Below are 16,657 nucleotides of genomic sequence, written 5' to 3'. Positions count from 1 at the left end.
ATCATTATTATTTATTTTTATTTTTTATAATTTCCTTCTTACTTTTCTCCCTCATCCCTGTACCTTTTGAAAATCATTGCTTTGAACCTTTTTTTAAACTGGATCATGTTTGGACATTGCTTTAGCTCCATGCTCATCCCATTCCACAGTTTCACACCCCCAATTGAGATGCATGAACATTATACTAAAATATTTACACAAATGCATTCCCTTGCTATTGGACAGGTTGGGGAACATTTTATGTTGAACCCTTTCAAAGCATCGAAAAAAACAACAACAAAAAACAACAGATATGAAAAAAATTAAGCAGAAATTACATTAGTCTCAAAATAAATTCCCAAACACATTAAGTCCTATAGTGACTAGGATAATTGGTTGAATACCTTTTTTTCTCTTATTATTTTTTAACTAACTGCAAAAACTGTTTAGTACAAAGACACTGAATAGTGGATACAATATACAAGAGAAGAGTATATTAGTATATAGTAGGCTACTAGTCTAAGTCTATCTATTCCCTGTCTTTCAGTGGAATCTCTCCTCTGCTGCTCTTTCTGAGATTTCTTCCATTTTTTCCTTATTAAAGCCTTTTTCTGGGGGGATTTTTCTTTATCTGAATTGAGGGTCTAATGACCATGGGTGTCCTGTGTTGTCCTATAACCTTAAAGTCCCTTGATGCATATAAGAAAATACATGGGATCGGTTACGAGAATCAGCAACCTATCTCTCCTTCATCTGCAGTCGGTTTGTATGTACAGTCAGGCAGCAATGTACTGTGCTGTTAAATGGCAGCTCTAACCACCTCTCTGTCATTAGCATAGCGTAGGAGGCAGAGCTGATTGAGTGGCCAGTTGGCAGTGAGAGAGAAATTTATTTTCAGTTTCATTGTTCATGTTCTGTGTTTGGTTCAGAAATGTTCAGCGTTCTCAAGCACAGTCTCTTTGGTGTAGGGCTACATATGGATAGGATAGGCAGGCTACATCCAACTCCTTTTGGCTATTTATTAAGGATGTGATCTCTTCTTCTCATAATAGGCTGTAGCTATATGCCTAACAGATGTGCACTGAATAATGTTTTTAGGAAATATTATTAGGCTACTTTTATCTTTACCATGTTTTATTTACGCTATAGCCTAGGCCTATGTTAGCCTATGACTTTAATCTCGAAATATTCTGACTCAAATCTGGAAATTCTGACTTTCTCTGTGTATTTTGACATTACACCTAATTTAGCCTACCCTGAACCAGTTGCAATCATCTCTTGCATCCTGTAAAATTAAACCGAAGATAGCCTCCTATTTAGCCTAATGATAAATGAGATAAGGCTAGGCCTATCTCTCCATCTCCTCTGAAACTATAGCAGAAACCATCCTTCAAACATCGCTCCAGATCCAGATGTGGATTTTTGTTCTCAACTTTCCAGGTTTGCAGCCTGGATCTTCACCCCGGGGCTGATGGTCTCGATAGCTGGGTTTCTGTTTCTTGCCTGATTACCCAATTAATTCATAGATCCACCTTAAATATAGGGTAATCCCGGGCTGGTCCCTCCCTCTCTCGCGGTCTCCAGCACCAGGCTCACCTCCCTCTTCTCTCTCAGTTTGGTTTCCCCCAGCGATCCAGAAAAAGACGCTGATCCGGACGTTGGGTCTTTTTCCCTGGTCCTGTCTGAATGTGTCGGATCCCCCTCCCACTCCCCAAACCCCCTTCACAGTCCCACCCACCGCTCGCCAACACAAACACACTAGCAGTCATCATTTACTGTATCAGCTCTTTGATATCAGAGCCTCTCTCCTCTGCCTTTATTTCTGGAGAGAGAAAGGGCGAGTTTGTTTCTTCCGTTTTCCTCTCGGATTGATTTCCTATAGGCTAGGCCTACTGAAGGATCTGGATCTGGTTTAATTCTCCTTCCTCGAGTGTGCGTGTCTGTGTGTGTGTTTGTGTGTGTGGAGGGGCTGCAAAGGAACTAGGAGGCCAATGCTTCCACGAATATAGCCTAAATTACATTCAAATAAACTGATATTCAAACGCCGGAACAAAGCGACGTGTTTTTTTAAAAATACCTCGGAGTGACAGTCATCTTTACACCACTGCAGTTGTCAAGTTGGAGCCCTGCTGGGAAATGGACAAACCCCTCTGAAGTAAAGAAGCTGCCCTGCCTTTCCAACACAACCACAGGACGTGATTTGGACGAGTGGAAGGTAACGTGAATTCTCTTGTTGTTTGTTTTATTCAAACTTCATCCGCCACAAGTGTGCTTTATTTTCATCAACTTGTAGCTGGGCGATAGAAACCACAACGTTTATTGTGTGTCGGTGTCCGTTATAGTGATATTTTGAAACCGTGTTTTAAAGGAGACTGTCGTGTCCCCAGTTGTCCGCACTGCTTAGTATCCGGGTTGATTTACCTTGAAACCCGCTTATTCGCAACTACAAGCGGATTTTGGGATGTTTCCACAGGTGTGAACGCACAACTATCCTCTTCAAGGGCACCATAACCTCTTTTTGGTTCTTTATTTTAATTTTTTCACCTACCTATTGGTCTCAAAGGTGTCTTACAAACTCCCAAAGGGCACGTTTTCCACCCGCTTCTTCTCGCCAAACGCCCCGACGGTTAGCGAGGTTACAGCCCCGATACGTGCTTCCCTCCCGTCTACGCTCTAACAAGCCTCCATTCAAAAACGCTGAGGTTAAAACGGTTAAAACGCGAACTTAACCAGCTTTTCCACCAACTAAAACACAATAAATCACACACATGGGGTATTGTACGATGGTTTAGGGATGAATAAAGCTATAACACATCGAATGGTACTTAATTTTCAGTAAAATAAAAAACTTTTAGACTCGGTAGGCCTATGGTGCTCGCTACACCTCCCATCCAGGAGAACGTGAGTGCGTATCAGTTGTTAAAAGTTGTACTTTTAGTTGAATACTATAATTTGCATGTGTACTGAAGGCATGCCGAATTAAAGAGCCCATCCTGCTGATTCCGAATATACTTTAAAATGTGTATCACACCTTCATGTTCACTATCTAACATGGGATTTAGTTTAAATTGGCAGATTTTGAATGGTGGTGATGTTGACCGATCTCCCCGGGCGACTGTTGCAGTGGCTGCGAGGCAGGCTGCAGACCGCCTGCGGATGTCCCCGAGTGTCTGGAAACAGTTTGCTCATGGTATCTGACTGCAATGTTTTGTTTTCCGGGTTAAATTTCCCTTGGTTACCAAAGGAACCTTTATTTTTTCATCAGTAAAATTACACGGTCTCTGGGAACTTCATACGAAAAACAGGCATTTCTCTTTTCCAGCGAACACTGTTTGCTGCGGTTGTTGCTCCTGCTTTGACATTAAAACGTGAGTAGCCTAATTGTGGTGTCCTCCTCACACTGTGCAGGACGAGCTTGTTCAGCCTGTTGGTGCGGTTTGGGCACTCACATTGTAAATACTTGTTCTGCTTTTTGCATGCTGTCATAATGCTGGTCAACATAGGCCTAGTGAACGAGGGTGAGGAGGAAAAGAAAATCGTTACCGAGCTCGTTTCATTGTAATTAACTGGCATTCAGCTCGCTATGAACCGTCCTGACGTCATCTGCCAAGCTGGGCGGATGAGCACCACCAGTAACAGCTCTGCTTCTTTTTCCTCCTCTCCGCTCGTCTCATCCATCTCCTCCTCCCATCTCTAGCTGGGTGTGTCCTGCCTTATTGCGTTAGGAAGGAGGAGGGGGGGATCCCGCATCTTGGCTCATGGTGACTCCTCCTCAGCTTGTGACCTCCAAACGAGGGCATTCTGCTCCTTCGGTTTTCCTCTACTGCGAAATTCACCTAGGCCTCACAACAGACGATATTTGCAAAGAAAATTAGAAAGCAAGGAAAAACGTCTATGCCTGTTTGCAGAAATAGGTTGAATTTGAGGTGAATAACTGACACCCAGATAGAGCTGTGGCAAAGTGACTGGTAAAAAAAGAAAGGCTCTTTTTGATCAAATGGTGTTCCTTTCACTGCAGCTCCAAGTGTCACAGCCTAGGTCTGTTTTTCCTTTTTTTTGCTACCAGGAATTGAAGGGAGAAGACATGTAGGCTAACAAGTGATGCACCTCTGTCAGATCCAGATTTTTTGCAGACCGCACAGTCTCATTGACATCCACTGGATCAAACACTAGTAATAAAGTCAGCACAAGTGATTTAAAACATACATGATTCTGTTGTTGTCTTCACAACACAATATATTGAATTTTTTTGCACAAAAGTTAGCTAATACCGGTAACTCTTCAGGGTTTCCCCCGTGAAAAGGGTCAGCTGATGATGTGGTCTATTGCCTACTGCCTGATGCATCTTGTCCTGTGACATTACAGTTTCAAAGATGACAGTCTCAGTAATAGCTTCACTATAATTTGCCTTTGCTGTGAGTTATGGCACCGCTGCTCTTTTTGCCCTGAAGGTTAACGTTGTAATTTTTATTACGAGTCAATTATTCATGAAGTGAGTTTAGGTGGCCTTTGCTTTTTGTAATGTGGCCTACATTACATCTGCTACATCTGGAGCTGACCCAATGAGTGATGAATTGACCAGATAAACATATTTTACAACTATTTTGATAATTAGGTTTTTGTTAAAGGTACGTTTTCAAGAAAAAAAATGCAGTAATTTTCCAATGCCAGCTTCTGAAATGTGAATCACTGTAAACTTCTTTTGGTTCTTAGCTGTGGATCAGAACCTTGAGGTCTGGTAAAATGTGATGGATATTTTCTCTGTTCTCGTATTGGTTGATCCAACATGCTGATCATACATGCTGTTTGCGTACATTTCAGCATAGCTGACAATTGTTTAATAGATGTAGGTGTTTGTTGTACACTTTCCACAGGATGAAATTTGATGCACTCAGCTATTTTTCTTTAACCTTTGGTCAGCTCAACTTGATGCTGCTTCCTTGTGGACATGTATGTTACCCCCATCAGCACTGTAGTCACGCCAGAACATCACCTGTGTATGTTTGCTCACCTGCAGCTGGGGGAAGCATAATAGTGAAACATGCTGTGGGAGAACCCCGATGTTAGCATATGATCCCTCCCAGTCACACTCAAAAGTGATGAGTCTATCCAAAACCAGACTGGCCTTTTGTGCTGGATAGGTGTTATTCCACTGTTTCCACTCCAGTGTTTCCCTGGTAGTCTTTAAACGTGGACACTTTTTAACTGACAAAAACAAAAACATGGAAAGACTTAGTCTGGCAAACATTGCAGAATTGACGATTGACAAAGTTGACTGACTGTAAATGTCGGAAAGCATAGAAAGGAGGAGATTGTGTTGTATAGTGTTAAGTTCTGTGTCTTGCTGGTTGGTTGCCCAGCATGGATATTATAGTGTTGCATGTGATGTTATGTGAGGCTGCAGGGAATTGTAGGTTACTGAGGCTGTTGTCTTCGAGGGAACTGGTCACTGTATTTCCTTTTTGCTGGACGGATTTCTCTCCCTGTGGTATAGTTGAATGTTGGTTTCATAAACGCCCCTCTGATTGCCCTCACACACACACCCACACACATGCACACACACACGCACGCACATTTTGTGTTTCTAAATCTGCTGTTTTGAGTTATTAGCTACTTATTGTCAGATGACTGCCCCAAGACAACTGCTCATTGCATTGGAATGAGCGAAAAATCTCACTGAAATGTCAGCGATTGTGTATTGTGCGATGTCCTCCACAACCACAATGCACACAACAAAATCATTTAGGTACATTATGGCTGACTTTAAAATTTAAATAAGATAACCACATTGAAAAATCTCTAATACTTTCATGTTAACCTGGAAATAATCAGAAGGTTTGGGGTTTAAGAACTATTTAAAAAATCAGCTTGTCTTGTGAAATGTTAAATTAGGAATAAATAGAAATATAGAATGAGCGGATCAAGAGTATGTCCGTACCCATAGTGGAAAAGCGCAATTAGATGCTAAGTTAGAAAAACTTAATATTTTCAGTTTGCATAATCCGTTTAAAATTGAAATTTTTTGAGCATTCAAGATCCAGTCCTCATTCAAGTGTAGGTCATTTCATGCAAGAGAGACGATGATAGTCAGCTATCACCTCAACATGAAGGAAAAGTTCCTTCAATATTTCCGTAGCTGGCTGTCAGCGGTCAAAGACTGTATGGTAGCGGCACATTGAATTTTCTCCAGTGTAATTTTTACTTAAATGTTAGTAAAGATGAAAGCAACAAGGCATCCTTCCTTCTTTGGCTAAAATGTGAAAGTGCACAATGATGTGAACAACTAATTTTGGTGTTTATAAAGTCGCTAGAATAAGGGGAAACAGTGTCTGTAGCCCCTTTTACACAGCCAGTGAAAGCCGGGAATATGCCGGCCTTTCGGCCCTCCGCCCTGCTGTTTAAATGCGACCGTTGCGGAACGAGGGAAGAAAGGTGCGAGAGATTGTTCCGGGAATTTTACTACCTCGGGGGGGAGTAAGATTCCCGACACAATCAGTTCCGCCTCTCTGTTTAAATGCTCCAGCTTGTTGTTGCGGAACAGGGGGGCGTTTGACGTTCCATAGCCTACGTTCTAAACATGCGACCAGGTTAGCAGTTGAAGGACGTGTGTTTAACATTAATCACGGCGGCCTGATGTCCCGTAAAATCACCAAATAAAAGGAACGGCGTATAATCTATCTGATCATGAGGTCCGTTGCTCAATCCAAACCCCGCGCTTCATTTTGCAGAGTGTATGAGTCTATTTCTGCCCAGGAGAAGTTGTTGGGAAAGCTAGGCTAGGCTAAGTAAGGGATAAAGTATAGCGAACGGGTCACTTGCTAGAAATAAAGACCGACATGCTTGAAGGTCTTTATTTCTAGCAAGTGACCCGTTCGCTATACATTATCCCGCTTATTACATGGCTACTACAAAAAATAAAGCAATTAATTGAAGCAACATGTTGTTTTAACAGCCAAAAACATTCCGCTACACGGTCGGAACTCACTCAGTAGCAACGGTTACTATGTCAAGCTGCGGCCAGTAATGGTAAATGGTAAATGAACTTGACTTATATAGCGCCTTCTAGCCGATTTTCTCAGCCCCAAAGCGCTTTACATATCTTACCACATTCACCCATTCATACACACACTCATACACCGATGGTAGAAGCTGCCATGCAAGGCGCTCTCTGAACCATCGGGAGCAATTTGGGGTTCAGTGTCTTGCTCAGGGACACTTCGACATGTGGCGGGGAGACGGGGGATCGAACCAGTAGTACGCCAGTAAATAGGAACGACCAAGGATACGACCTAGTAACGGGGGAATAGTCTGCTCGCCCCGCTAGACTGTCTGCTTCAGCTGACTGAAGGCTCCGGCTCAGCTGTTAGCCACAGAGCTACTGTTTTGCTAACACAACTCCAGACGTGAAGAGGTGAAGCGGATTGATTTTGTCAGTTTGGTTAACAGTCCCAGTGATGTTGGACTCAGCGCGTAGCGAGATCAACTGGCACATCGTGGGGACAGTAAAATACGGCCCTCTTACTGCAAGCTCCAGCACTTCTGCTCTCAATTCACCGGCCAGTGTTGTTGTTGTAAAGCAGCTGACCGGCGCGGCGCTAAATGTTTACGTCACACCTGACGCTGTTTACAAGCACCTCTTTCATTCCGGAGCGCTGTGTAAAAGGAGCTACTGATGCGCTAGCAGGCCGGCGTTGCTTGGTTCTGTGTAAATAACACAGCAGCAAGCAAAGCCGGCATATTGGAGTGATGTTGTTCCGTCAATATGCCGCAATCTCTGTGTAAAAGGGGCTTTTGAAACAACATTTTTTAATAGAAAAGAAGAAATAACAGACCTTTGAACCCCATTTTATGATGAACACAGATTTCTTTATACATGGTTTGAAGTTTTAACACCTCAGACTACCCTGCTTCACTGATAATGCTGCAAAGCAAGTGTGATACTCTAATCTTAGTGATTCGCACCTTCTGGGACTTGATTTACAGATCGAAGTGATCTGGGGGTGGTTTAACACCTGTTGGTCTGCATCTACTGTAGTTCACTTGGTTGGTTCACTTCAGATGCAATAATGATATACGTTATTTGTGGGTGTGCCTGTCATAGAAGCACAGTCCAACACCAACTATTTAGTCCATTGAGAGAGTAAATCAACGACCCTTTAGCAGCCAGATGACGGCGTATCGTCCACTTGGACCCGCCAAACACCCTGGCCTTAATGCCGGTTTGCCACTGAGGTTTATAAAGTTCACTTGTAATGTGGAAACCCCTCTGCAGACGTAAACCCTGCCTTATAACCAGATCCAGCAGGCACACATTGTCTCTTATGTAAGTCCACATCAATTATTAACAGCTCGGTCCTATATTTAAGATATTGAACTTCCTCCGTTCAGCCCAGCCTCAGTGTTTATGGTTATAATAGAGCTTTTGGCTCTTATCATTATTTTATTGCCTTGCAGGAAACCTCCACCCCACTGCAATGGAGAACCGCAGAAATATAACTCCATGTGTAGCGCTTTATTTATTTATCAATTTGAAAATGTAAGCTTTAAATAACCTTCATTGAAAAATATAATTAGACCTATTACCTTTTTAAAGATTAAGTACTTATACAGGGTTTGCTTGCTATATTAAAATTCCAACAGTATGTGATTATAATGGGCAGCTTACTGATGAATTTGTCTTTGTTTCACTCCATCTCACATTCACCAGTGGGCAAAAAATCACCTGTTCAGTGATGTACCATGTATGTTAAAGTGTAGGTTACCATAGCAACAGTACTGATGCTTCAGGCTAATTTAGCAGTTAGCTGATGAAACCAAAACCTGAACACCCCCTCAGCAGACATGTTAGTCTTCCATGGAGACCCTTTGTTGTCGTGGGTTCACTTTGCACCTGCCTTAAGAACTAATCAATACAAATGTTGTTTAGGCTTCAGCAGGATTGATGATTTTATCTGGGATCATCCAAGAGTGTCCTCCTGACACACACTTACATAAAGCCTGCATGTGTGTGATGGCTGGCAGGTGTTTAGTGGGTGGGTATGTGGGAGTTAATGTGTTTGCGTGATAGACAGGAAGGTTTTAGCAGCATGGTGAACCTTCGACAACAACATTTTCTTCAACACTGTTTAAAAAGGATGAACTCAACCAGACCCTCAGTTTCAAATCACATACTTAATTTTTTTTACTATTTACTATGCACGATATTGGATTTTTTGCCGATATCCGATATACCAATATTGTAAAAGTCATTCAGCCGATAACCGACGGAATTCACATATTATTATACATACTCTTATTGTGTTGGCCCACTGGCAAATGCAGACATAAACTACAAAACTTAAATTATGTAACTTTATATTTTTATTTATAAACTTGAATTCACATAACTTAAAACAGGTGCAGTTGACGTATGTGATGAAGCAACAGTATATTTATCAGTTTGGTCGGCAAGTTTTCGGACATTTCCGAAATCCGATATTTCATTTTAAAGACAATATCTGCCGATACCGATATCGCGCATCCCTAACTATTCAATCAAGGTATTGATTGAGTGTGATAAGATTTCAATCTACGTATATCTTTGAATTACTGTCTGAATAGTTCCATATTCAAGAGTAGTTTTGCTCTATTGGCTGGTTGAATATCTTTATTATCCAGTTCCTTTTGTTTGGATGCTAAATGACTAAATATATGTCTCTATTGTTTACTACCCAGATAATCAGTTCCTCTGCATTATTCAGTGTGGCATGGTGGTCAGATTGTCTGTTTTCACTTTGGGACAGGGAGTAATTTTGCTTTGTTTGCTTCAAGTTATTTGTATTTCTGTCATTTGTACAGCTGCACACATCTCATCCACACCATGACATCACCTGTTCTGATTCCACACTCAAACTCTGATTGGTCAGTTTATTCTCCGTGTGCTGTTTTGTATACCACATTCAAATCTGATGGAAACCACGCCCCTTCTGACACGCACAGATAGGTTCAGAACAACCAACTTGAACATGAAAGCCAAACAGAGAAGAAGCAATTATTACACTTAACACAAATAAAACAATTTAATTCTTAGCGATTAATAAGGGCGATGCTTGCTGGTTTCATGCATCCATATGCAATGTGCACAATGAGCTCCTATGAATAAACAAACTTAATCATAAACACAGAGAAGTAAGGTTAAACAAAAACTACACATCAAAGTTTACTATATATGTTTTAACCACAAGGTCATGAAGATAATCCAGTTTATAAAGGAACAAATTAATAGTTTAAATAATAAATATCTAAATCTGTGTGACGGATTTGTGTCTGTTTATCTTATTTTTCCTCTCGGTGCTCTAACTTTAACTTTTCTGTAACCTCCTGAAGGGGAAGGTGCAGCTTTGACGTGTGTTCGTGTGTGCGTCTGTCTTAATTCTGATGAAGCTGTCGGTGCGGAGAGGTGTTGAAGCTTGTTGTGAATGTGATAAACTAGCTACAGTGTGTGTGCGTGTAGAAATGTTATGCGAGTGTATTTGCCTCTGTGGGTTGTAACAGTGTTGATGTTCCTCAACAGTTGCCATAAGGATCAGTAATTGTCCGTTTCCTTCTCTCTGCCAGTTTATAATCAGCATTTGATCCGTCTATGATTGATCCCCTATAATCCTTGTTAATTGTTAATCTTTTCAAGATATGCTAATAGTCGGCAGTGTCAAGAAAAGAGTCGGTTACCTCGTTAAGCGACTGCTCTTATGTTTACATCAGTGGAGGCACCTGCTCGCTGTCTGAAAGTTTACTTAATGATCAGCTTTATGTATAATGTCTAAAACACACTGCGGTGAGCCACCTCAGGTCCAAGCTGGAGCTTCTATGTAATTTACACGTGTGTGTGTGTGTGTGTGTGTGTGTGTGTTTAATGTAGGAAGCTCACTTGGCATTTCTCTTCAGCATGTTAACGGCTGATAAAGGCGAGAGTAAGATTTGGAAAAATGAAATGTAAATAAATGAGAGGATAGGGTAAACAGAGTTTGTGGTTAAACCAGCAAATCAGACCTTCACAAATCAAAGCACATTGTCACACTGATGCATATTTATATAAACGAATAACGAATTAATGAAAACTCTTGGGGTATCCTGGAAAACGTTGTTAAGTGTTGACTATTTGATTGATATAATTTGAGTCAAGAAAGAATGAAAAGTTTCAGTAAGCTGCTTAAGGGTTCAACATCAGAAAGAGATTCCTCTCAGACTCTGAAAGAATAGGGCGGAGGTTTGTATGTGTGTGTTAGTGAGTTTTAAGTGACCGTATCCTCTCGGAGGTATTGAGAAAAAGGGATCGGTTGGAGGAGGAAGTGAGCAGATGGAGGGCTGATGGAGAGCCAACAGGAAGTGAAGCCTCAATGCTTTCCTCATGTTGGGCTGGCACTGGCAGCAGTCGAGATTTCACTTCCCCTTTAGCAATATAGCCAACAGGTGCTGTGTTTATCAGTGTATATATGTGTGTCTTTCATGTTTCAGTCCAGCTTTATATACACTCACTGGCCACTTTATTATTTATTATCACATGGCTGCAACTCAATGCATTTAGTCATGTTGACCTGGACAGGACCACTTGTTGAAGTTCAAACCGAGCAACAAAATGGGGAAGAAAGGGTATGTGACTTTGAACATGGCATGTGCCAGATGGGCTGCTGTGAGTATTTCAGAAACTGCTGATCTACTGGGATCTCTAGGGTTGACAAAGAATGGTCTGAAAAAGAAAAAATATCCAGTGAGCAGCAGTTGTATAGACAAAAATGCTGTGTTGAATGGGCAGACTGGTTCGAGATAATAGAAAGGCAACAGTAACTCAACTCCACTTGTTACAACCAAGGTATGCAGATACCATCTCTGAACGCACAACACGTCCAACTTACCTAATAAAGTGACCGGTGCATCCACTTCCATAAAATGAAATGTTTGCATTTTTATGAACATTAATTTGAGGCTTAACTGCATTGATGACGAGATGAGATGTGACAGGATCTGATGCAGCTAAACTGGTGATTTATTGATTGATCACACAGTTCTGCACAGCAATTAATCAGAGCAGCATGTTGCAGCATTAGTTGTAAATATGTGAGTGACATTTTTGTGAAACTGATAATCACTGATTCGACTACATCAATGCATAAGCACTAATCACTTAGGGTGTGATGGTCTTTAAGAAACGCCAAACCAGAAATAATTGTTACATTTTTGAGCAAGAGAAAAGCAAAGATCTTTGGATCTGATCTTATAATATATAACAATAATACAGAAAATTATTTAATTTACTTTCAATTGCAGTGCATCCGATTATTACAAATGTAATTATTGTTTTTATTGCATTGTGTGTCTTATCGTAAGAGTGGGGGAGATACCCATCCTGATTACTGCCTATTTTTAACACATTGTTTTTAATAGCACACCAAAACTTGTCATGCGATGAGGCGCATCAGTCTGGGTTTCTTAACAGTTTTGTGGGGAAACCCTGCTGACAGTCTAGGTTCCTGTATCAGACTGCAGACGCTGCACAGTCCCCGCTGTGGTTTATTTTCTGTCCTCCTGTCAGTGTGATGTGGAGCCGACCGAGAGCTCTGCCAACAGGGAACCCTGCAACAGGCACGCACATACAACCAGGTCTGACTCAGACTTCATTCCTCGGTCGTCTCTGGTCTGTGAGCGAGGAGTGTTCCTGTGGAATGTAGTGTTTGTGTTACAGAGCTGGGCGTGGCTTTGTTTGGCCATGGTGACTCTGAACACAATCGGCACGCAGCCATTCATCACAGTCTGCACACACTCACTCACTCACTCACGTGCACACACACACACACACACGCACACACACACACACAAACACACGTCACAGCCACAACACTCCAATTTGCGACAAAATTAAATGTTGTAAAATATCAAAAAGGGACAGGGGCCTGCTCGCTTCTGTGGTGTTAAGGAAAAACCTTTGCAAAAAAAGGCAAACTTTACTCTCAGCTGTTCCACTTGAGCTTTCTTGAACTCCGATTGTCACTATAACTTGTAGACACCTGACTCGAGGAATCAGAATCAGATCTCAGGGTTTGTTATTACGACCCTTGAGTGTGTTTTCTTAACGGTTTGATTCTCTGTACCGTCAGAAATCCTTTGGCCTCAGCTCTGTGAGATCATGTGCTCAATTAAACTGAAGTGGGTCTTGATTTCAAAGTTCACCAGAGGAAAAATAACTATCCGGGGAGGGGGAGGGGGGGGGGGGGGGGTTTGTGTGTCCATACAACACATTTACACAAACAGCTTTCACGTGACTTTTGAATGTGTCATATATTTTGTGTTCTGCTTTCAACATCCTGGGGGAAACTTGATGCTATATGTCTGAAAATGGTGTAGTACAACAAGTTCTCAATGGATTGCAAGGTTGGTGGTCAGTTGGATCCCCAAGTTGCTACGGATGAAAGTATCTTTGGCTTTTGGAGATGTATTTCTGTGATACTAAAAGCTGCAGTTGAAGAACTGAAGCTTAGTTTTCCACCAAACCTGATTTTTTTTTCTGACAGAATGTAGAAAATCTAAAAACTTTGTTATACTGATTGAGATGGGTGTACGTTAATGTTAAGCTCTAGCAACAGGGCCGCTACTTCACTTTAATTGGAGATTGATGTACTCCCACATGCTTTTTGGGCTTGTGCACACTTGATCTATCATATTGTACAGAAGATTTATGATGTAATAATACATCATGTTTTTGTTGAATGCTAGCTGTAGGATTATTGGTGCAGACCTGAGAAACTGCAATGATCTGCTGTGATAATTGGTGGTCAGTGCAGACAGAGCTGATGCTGCACTCACTCACTGTCCTCTGTGTGTCAACTCTGAACAGGCTTCTCAATGCATAATAACATGCTTTGCTCTAATCTTCACCTCTTGACCAAAATAAACAACATTACCTGTGCATATATCCGTCTTTTCTCTGCCAGACCAAATCCCACCTGCTACGATTTGCTCTAACCTTAAGTAAGATTAACGTCAGCCTTTGTTCCCTGCGCCGTTCTCCTGCATTCGCTTAATTAATTGTGTGTTTAAAGGTATTCTTTACAATCTAATATTCGTATAAACTATATGAAGACTTTTTTATTTGCTTTTTCTGTATTTGTTGGTCTTATTACACATAACCCCACTGCATCTTAATTCAATTTACCTTTATATTAGGGATGCACCGAACATTAGGCCACCGAAAATGACAAAATAAGTCATTTTCGGTTTCGGCCCGAAACAGTTAAAAGGCCGAACAAAATTACCGAATACTGACAAACTAAATGACAATAAGGAAATATTTTTTTAAAAGAGCTGCGCGCTTGCAAACCAGGAAATGGAAGTAAAGAGAGACGTAACCGTGTAGGCCTATGCGAGTCCACGTCTGGTCGGGAGCGCGCAGCAGGAGCAGTCTGTAGGCTGCGTGCATGAAAATGTCAGAGTCCAGTGTGGGAGCATATGTTTTCAAACTGGATGAAACACGGTGCATTGCAATGCTGCAGCATTAAGATAAAACGCTCGTCCAAGACTGATGTTTTATCACATTAAACACAAAAGCCTTGCGCGAGCGAAGCAGCGATTCACCCAGTGAAACTAACGGTTGGTAACGGTGTCATTCACAGTGACACCTTGCCGGTGAGAGCCGCAGCGCAAAAAAAATCTGGTTTGACGGCGAAAATGATAATCATATTGTCCGTTAGCGCTGTGGGAGAGAGGGGGGGGGGGGGGGGGCACTGCGATCTGATTGCATTGCTCGAGCCTGAATACATTTCTTTATATGTCCATCTCGGCAAACTGACAGCGTAACTAAATATATGTCCAGTGAGCCGCCTCCCCCCGTTAGTTTCAGTCTACAGCCGAAAAAGTTACAATCGCCTCCTAAGCATGGACATCGTTTAAAGCCTCTCATTGTTATGATCATTAGGCTTTGACGCAAATTCTGAAGTCTGATCATTACGGTGGGAGCTGTGGTGCAGCTTTTTAGAGCAACTCAACCTGCACTGCATTGCAAAAAAAATAAAAGAAAAAAATGGCAATAAGTCGATCTTTTTGTAGTTTCTTCCTCATATAAGTCAAGGTACAAATCAATGAGTGGTTCACAATCACATTCCTAGTAAAATGTTAATTTTACTCTTAGATTTTAAGGTTTTACTGTTTCTTTATTTATTTAGGGTTGATTTTTAGTTGTAGGCTATGTTTGAGGAGAACATTTGGGAGTTCATGTATGCAATGTTGAAAGAAGTGGCAAAATAAATAAACAAAACTGCAAAAGCCTCTTTCGGTATTCGGTTTCGGCCATTCGGCCAACTGTTTCATTTTATTCGGTTTCGGTTTCGGCCAATAATTTTCATTTCGGTGCATCCCTACTTTATATCAGATTTTTAATAAATGTTCTTTACCGCCACCAACACTTTAAGTGTGTAACTGCAGGTCTCTGGACTCTGTTGTGCCTCATACTGAACAACGAAACAGAACACTTGTTTCCTGTCACTTCAAACATCACATTCCTGCACATGAATGCATCCCTGTAACACTCAGCTGCTCTCTGATTGGACTCCTAGATACGCCCCTCCCACCCATCAGTATGAATGGCAGCATGTGTTTAAGACTCGGCTCTCTCTCTCTGTCTGATCTGATATTTTTCATAAAACCCAGGAATGTTTAGTGTCACATTGTCCAACTAGTTTCCAGCCCAACAAACAACAGACTGTGCAGCTGCTTCTTTTTTCCACTCTGCTCTCAGTCACAAGATGCTCCACTAACAGTCATCCGAGTAATGTTCTGTGTCACTGCAAAATGAACTGTTGTTGGGGAGTTGACTGCAAAATAGGAGAGGAAATGCCGTAACAAATCTTGTGCACAACAGAGTGCGTGTAATCCAGAAGTGTAAGTCGACTAATAGTCAGATTTCTCGGTTTTACTCGTACTGTAGTCCTCTTTTTCTTAATATGAACTTTTTAGAAACGTGCTACGAGTTTCTCCGTTGTTTTTCTACAGTATTTTAAGAATTGGGAAAATTGTACACCATTAAAGGTAATCTCAAGCAATGGCTCAACGTTTGTTTATGCTTACTAATCGCGCCCGTCCCGGCCCGTTCCCCAAAACGTCAAACCCTATAGATATATTAGCTGATTTTGAGTGCTAGATTATAGGGGAGAACGGGGTAATTTGTCACACAGGTTGGTTGTCACAATCGTTATATCTCGGAACCAGAAGGCGCTGTCTGTGAAATTTTGGTATGTAAATATCCAGAATTGGGATCAGAGGTCACCTACATAGTCTTCCTTGGAGTTAGACTGCTGAATTTGAGGTGAGACGACTGTTTGTGTTTTTCATGTCAAATTGAAAATATTTAGCTCCTCAGTATTTTTCTTCTAGGCTTTTACACAATGGGTTTATAACAAAACACTTGTTACCCATACAAAGTGGGAAGGGTAAACTATAGTTTAGATTGTGGTTAGCAAGCTAATTAGTTGTCAGATGGTTGTTGGCCTTGATGCTAGCAAGAAATTCAAGTTGGGGTTGGTCGTCACATTTTTTGGGGGGTTGGTTGTCACATGTTATCTCAAGGCTGCAGCGAGAAAAGGAACCCTATAACGAAATATATTGTCAAGCTGTATCCTCACTGACACCCCAGAGAAGGAAAGAATAGAGCAGG

General features: G+C 41.5%; 1 protein-coding gene across 1 annotated transcript in view; it reads left to right on the top strand.

Moving 5' to 3' along the window:
* Positions 1-1,683: 1,683 nt before the first annotated feature.
* LOC307248906 (plasma membrane calcium-transporting ATPase 1-like) overlaps positions 1,684-16,657 on the top strand; it is a 109,968-nt gene continuing 94,994 nt past the window's right edge. The window contains exon 1 of the mRNA XM_080025449.1: positions 1,684-2,194. The gene's annotated coding sequence lies outside the window, so the exon portion shown is untranslated. The remainder of the gene's footprint in view (positions 2,195-16,657) is intronic.

This window comes from Ammodytes marinus (assembly GCF_949987685.1).
Source record: "Ammodytes marinus genome assembly, chromosome: 4".
Classification (NCBI taxonomy): domain Eukaryota; kingdom Metazoa; phylum Chordata; class Actinopteri; order Uranoscopiformes; family Ammodytidae; genus Ammodytes; species Ammodytes marinus.
Note: the sequence above shows the minus strand (reverse complement) of the source record. Positions and strands in the feature narration are given on the sequence as shown.